Source organism: Vulpes vulpes, chromosome 9 (genome assembly GCF_048418805.1).
Source record: "Vulpes vulpes isolate BD-2025 chromosome 9, VulVul3, whole genome shotgun sequence".
NCBI lineage: Eukaryota > Metazoa > Chordata > Mammalia > Carnivora > Canidae > Vulpes > Vulpes vulpes.
This window is the reverse complement of record NC_132788.1, coordinates 32040733-32047003: the sequence shown is the minus strand read 5'-3', so window position 1 is coordinate 32047003 and position 6271 is coordinate 32040733. Positions and strand designations below refer to the sequence as shown.

The 6271-nt window shown below is 45.5% G+C and overlaps 1 pseudogene; it reads right to left on the bottom strand.

The window, feature by feature from the left end:
* Positions 1-3602: 3602 nt before the first annotated feature.
* Positions 3603-5745, bottom strand: LOC140594054 (DNA (cytosine-5)-methyltransferase 3A pseudogene; annotated as a pseudogene).
* Between the last annotated feature and the right edge of the window lie 526 nt (positions 5746-6271).

Sequence of the window (6271 nt, the reverse complement as noted above, 5' to 3'; positions counted from 1 at the left end):
TACATATGGGGAAGGAAGAGGTAAAACTGCCTTTGTTCACAGACAACATGACTATGTATGTAGAAAATCCTAAAGAAACAACAACAAAAAAAACCTCTGGGAACTACTAAGTGATTATAGCAATGATTCAGGATGCAAACTTCATGTACAAATATCAATTACTTTCCTATATACCTGTGTTCTATGAAAGAGAGGAGAAAAAGGCTGACAAGACCAGCTTGATGAGAAATGGCTCCTTAAGGGGACTTATGGACAGAAGTGTGTCTTGGGAGGCTGAAAGATTAGTAGATCTCCACAACCCCACCTCCAGTAAGACCTGTTTTGGGGCCCAAGAGGCTGGCAGGTAACTGCTGGGAGCCCACCCAGGAGGAAATGCTTGAAAATCATAATCCTATCTCTAGAGCAGATGAGGGACATTCATGGGTGTACTTAAGGGTGTGACCAGGCAAAAAGAAAGAATATGAGAGGGACCTGTGCTCCAGAAGGCTTCAGGCCACAGAGAGCTATCAGCATGGTGGGTCTGCCCAAGACAGCACTGTTCACACTGCCATTGAACAATGGGAATTTGAAATTCAAAACAAAATACCATTTACATTAGTGCCCAAAACAAAACCCAGGTATAAACCTAACAAAAAGTGTACAGAATCTCAACTCTATAAAACTCAGATGATAAGGAGCCCGGGTGGCTCAGTGGTTTAGCGCTGCCTTCAGCCCAGGGTCTGATCCTCAAGACCCGGGATCAAGTCGCACGTCTCCCTCTGCCTGTGTCTCTGCCTATCTCTCTCTCTCTCTCTCTCTGTGTGTGTGTGTGTGTGTGTGTGTGTGTGTATGTGTGTGTGCTGTCTCTCTCATGAATAAATATTTTTAAAAACTCAGTTGAAAGAAATCAAAGATGATCTCCATAAATAAATTCCATGTTTACGGACAAGAATACATAATATGATTAAGATGTCAGTTCTTCCCAACTTGATTTATATATACAACACAACCCCAACCCAAATCCTAGCAGGTTATCACGTATATATGACAAACTCAATCTCAATTTTATATGAGTAGGCAAAAAAACCAGAATAGCTGACACAATATTGAGAAAAACAAAGTCAAAGGACTGACACCAACCAATTTCAAGATTTCCTATAAAGCTTCAGTAATATAGACACAGCAGTACTGGTCAAAGAACAGATAAACAGATCTGTAGAACATAACAGAGCCCAGAATAAAACCCACACAAATACAATCAACTGGTCTTTGGCAGAGGAGCAAAGACGATTCAGTGAAGAAAGGCCAGTCTTTTCAAATACTGATGCTAGACAACTGGATATTCACATGCAGAAACCTTTGAATCTAGGCATAGAACTTATCCCTTTTCACAAAAATGAACTCAAATTAGATCACAGAACTAAATATAAAGACAAATCTGTACAATTCCTAGAAGACAATGGAGGAGAAAATCTGGGTGACTTTGAGCATGGCAATGAGTTTTTCCATGCAATTCCAAAAGCCCAATGTATGAAAGAGAAATTGTGAGGTTGGACATTATTAAAATTAAAAACTTTTGTTTTGTGAAAGAAACCGTTCAGAGAATGAAGAAACAAGCCACAGACTGGAAAAAAACATTTGCAGAACACGTATCTAATAAAAGACACGTATCCAAAAAAGACAACCATTAATACTCAACGATGAGGGAAAAACACAACTCCGTTAAAAATAGGCAAAAAATGGAAAAGACACTTCTGTAAATCTAAGACTGTTCTAAAAAGAAGTCTACTATTTCAAAGGTATCTAATGAGAAGAAAAAAACTGTGCAAAGAATCCAAATAGACATTTCTGCAAAGATGATACAAAAATAGCCAATAAACACACAAAAAGATACTGAACTTCATCAGTCATCAGGGAAATGCAAACCACAGCAACAAGGAGGTATCAAATCCCACCTTCTAGAAAGGTGAGAATAAACAAGTCAAATAAAAGCAAGTGTTAGCTAAAACAAGTGTTGGTGGGGCACTTCAGTGGCTCAGTTGGTTAAACAGCCCACTCTTGATTTTTGAATCAAGTCATGGTATCAGGGTCGTGTGAGATTGAGCCCCAAATCAGGGTCTGCGTTCACAAGGAGTCAGCTTGAGATTTCCTCTCTGCCCCTCTCCCTCACCACTGCCCACCCTCCCTGCTTGCTCTCTTGCTCTCTCAAATACATAAAATCTTTTTTAAAAAAAATAGGGTTGGCAAGCATACAGAAATCAGAAGGCTCACACACTGCTGGTGAGAATACAAAATAGTGGAGCCACCTTGGGAAACTGCTGGTTCTTCTAAATGTTAAACACAGACTTAGCATTTAACCCAGCAATTCCACTCCTACGTATGTAGCCCCGAAAAATGAAAGTATGCCCACATAAATACCTGTATGTGAAGATTCTTCTTTTTTTTTTTTTTTTCTCCAGGTCAGGTTTTAACAGTCACTTTCCCACACTCTGGGTAATTTCTGATCCCACCACAAGGAGCCCTTGAATTGGCTAATGTGAGAAATTGGGAATGAAGACCCCTTTATCCTGCCATCTTGCCGAGGGAGTCTCCTTTTCTTAGAAAAAAAAAAATCGAAAGGTTATTGCGTGAGCCTGGATGAATCCCACTCTCAGCCCTCCATGGTCCGACCCACCCCGTCTCACCTCTCACCCGTTTTTGGCAGGGAGAAGTGGGAGTACGTGGGTCCCAAATTCTCCTCCTTCACCTGTTAAACACCAGGGGAAAGCCGGCCATGGCAACGATTCACCTTCAAGCTGCCTCCCTTCTCCATCCAAGTTAAAACCGTTTGCACATAAGGCAACGTGGAAGCTGATGTTTTTACTCATCTCGCTGTTTTAAAGCACCATTATGAAGTCAGGTTGTACGGTAGTTAACAGTACCTTTATATATATATATCTCATATCTGTCATATATATGTAAACTGGTAGAGGTAACAGTGGCTTCTAGAAACTGATCTTCAAGGTTTCCTGTGTGGTAGGCACCTGAAATACTGTATAAAAGGGTCTTGTGTGATCTGTCTCCCTGCTGCTCGTTGGGCTCTGTTCTGCATGACCAGGAATAGTCCTGGCAAGACAGCTCGGCGGCTGGAAGGAAATTCTGCCACTGAGGGTCACTATTTTCTGCCCCCTGCTGTGCTCCTATCTGATCAGGCTAAAGACAACAAAAAAAGATATATAGTTAGAAAAAAAACCTCCAATATATAGATTTCTGTAGAATTTCCTTTTTTTTGCCTCCTGTCCTTCCTCTGCAAGGTATTGTTATTATTTCCTGTTACTGATTTTTGCTGCAATAAACCCTCTTATTTCAATCACAGCAAGAAACAAAAACCCAAATGAACAGAAAACCCCTCTGAAAAGAGTAGAAAACAAAAGGTTTGACCAAAAAAAGGGGGGGGGGAGATGGGAGGGAACTTGGTTTCGTTTTTAAATAGGACTGAAAATCAACACTGAAAAATCAGGAGATGACGTCCAACCCTTTGTGCAAGGCAAAGCCCTCTGGTACTTCTGCCGCCTCTGGTTTTTATTTTAAATTTCCTTTTTCTCTTCTGGGTGCGGATACTTCTCTCCATCCTTATGTTGTTGTGTTTTGTGGTTTTTTTGTTTGTTTGTTTAACTTTGTGTCACTACCTCAGTCTGCCCTCATGTCCCTTACACACAAGCAAAATATTCCTTCAGCGGAGCGAAGAGGTGGCTGATGACCAGCATGCTCCATGACCAGCCCAACGTCTCTGCGTCGCCAAGTGGCTCACTCTGGAGACATCGATATAGTGGACAGGGAAGCCAAACACCTTTCCATTTCAGTGCACCCTAAGATGTCCTCTTTCTCATTCATGAAGACGGGGAAATGCTGGTCTTTGCCCTGCTTTATGGAGTTCGACCTAGTAGTAATGGTCCTCACTTTGCTGAACTTGGCTATCCTGCCGTGCTCCAGACACTCCTGCAGCTCCAGCTTATCATTCACAGTGGATGCCAATGGCTCCTGTTCATATCAGGAAGGTTCCTCCAGAAGTAGTGGGCCCTGTGTGCAACTGACACTTCTTTGGCATTAATCATCACAGGGTTGGACTCGAGAAATCACGAGATGTCCCTCTTGTCACTAATGCCCATGGCCACCACATTCTCAAAGAGCCGGAAGAAGGGGGGGTCATCTCCCTCATTGGGCTACACATCATGCAGCAGGTGGTAGAACTCAAAGAAGAGCCGGCCAGTGCCCTTGTAGAGTCCTTTATGGGCAGGATTGACAACGGAGAGATCATTGCAAGGACTGCCCCCAATCACCAGATCGAATGGGCCCCACTCCTGGATATGCTTCTGCGTGACACTGCAAACATCCCCGAAATACATGATCTTCCCCTGGTGCCATACCATGCCCACCGAGGTGGAGTCCTCGCACACCTCGGAGACGATGTAGCAATCCACCTGAATCCCCAAGTCCTTTAGCACCAGAAGCCCTGTAGCAATTCCATCAAATAGAGACAACACCCGGATGGGCTTCCTCTTCTCGGCTGGGACAGGCGGGTCAACCTTCGGAGGGTCAAATTCCTGGTCATGGTTATTGGCGAAGAACATCTGGAGCCGTGAGGGCCAGTCGTCCTGCCACCACAGTAGCCCGTAGGTGCCCTTGTGCCCACACATGTAGCAGTTCCAGGGGTCCTCCTTGATGGCTGCCTGGGCGGCCCCCGGGCCCACTAAGAGATCCACACACTCCATATAAAAGCACCTGCAGCAGTTATTGTTCCCACACACGTGAGCACCTCGCGCCACCACCCCCCCCCCCCCGCCTCCACCACAGCAAATGGTGTGGTAGGACTGGTAGCTGTCATCATCGTGCTGGTGTGCACACTCCAGGAAGCAGTTCTTACAGTGTTGGCACATTTCTCCAACAAAGAGAGGGTGTTCAGGGTAACGCTGAGGCTCCCACAAGAGATGCAAATGTCCTTGATGTTCAGGCACTTCTGCCGCACTTCGTACACCAGCCACTCTCTTGTGCGTTCATCAATGATATCCTTGACCTTAAGCTTGGCAGCTGTGCTCTTTCGGGGCTTTTTGGCTGCTGGGGGTGGTGCATAGGCCCTCCGAGAGCCCACTCGATCATCTGTTTGTTCTGCACCTGCACGGCCTTGGCAGTGTCACTCTCATCACTGTCGTGGCATGCCGGGAACAACTTCCCCGCGCGTCTACTGGCTTCTCCCCGCGTCTGCAGGACTTCATAGATGGCTTTGCGGTACATGGGCTGCTTGTTGTAGGTGGCCTGGTGGAAAGCACTGCAGAAGGAGCTCAGCGGCATCAACTTCTCAACACACACCACCAAGAACTTGCCATCTCCAAACCACATGACCCAGCAGGTGCCTTCAGCTGCTCAGCTCCAGCCCGTCATCCACCAAGACACAATGCGGCCTGGCCACCAGGAAAAGCCCCGAAGTTTCCCCCATACCAGACATCAGCTCCCCAATGCCAAAGCCCCGGCCGTCCTCGTACTCCGGCTCATCGTCGGCTGCTTTGGTGGTGTTCTTGTCCCCAGCATCTGACTCCACCGGGTCAGGTGTGGGCCACAGTGGGGGATGCAGGGTCGGTGGGCTGCTGCACTGCAGGAGGGCTGGCCTCCTCCACTTTCTGAGACTCGCCAGACCCCTGGTTTTCTTCCACAGCATTCATTACTGTGATCACCTTGGCTTTTCTTCTCAGCCCATAAGGCCAGGTGCAGCCCCTCTATGTGAAGATTCTTAGCAGCATTATTCATCATAGGCAATAGGTAGAAACGACCCAAATGTCCAAAGCTGAATAAAGAGATTAACAAAGCTGGTATATCCATAAATACTACTGGGCCATAAAAAGGTATGAAGTATTGCTACGTGTTATCTTGTGGATTAAGCTAAGTGACAGGAGCCGATCGCAAACAAATCTACCCACCATAGGATTCCATTTACATCAATTGTCCAGAACAGGTAAATAGAAACAGAAAGTAGATTAGTGGTTGCATAGGGCTGGAGTGAGGAAGGGTCAGAGGATGAAGGGTTAGGGGTAGACAGCTACATGAGACAGGGACACAGGGGTTTTTTGGGAGGAGATGAAATTATTCTAGAATCGTGGAGGTGGCTGCATCACTTTGTGCATACACTTCACATCCTTGCATATATACTTGAAATGGGTAAACTGTCTGATATATGTCTCAATAAAGTGGTTACAAAGACTGTTACTATCTAAATGTTGATGACACCCCAATCAGAGTTGAGAGATTTCACAAAAGGAAA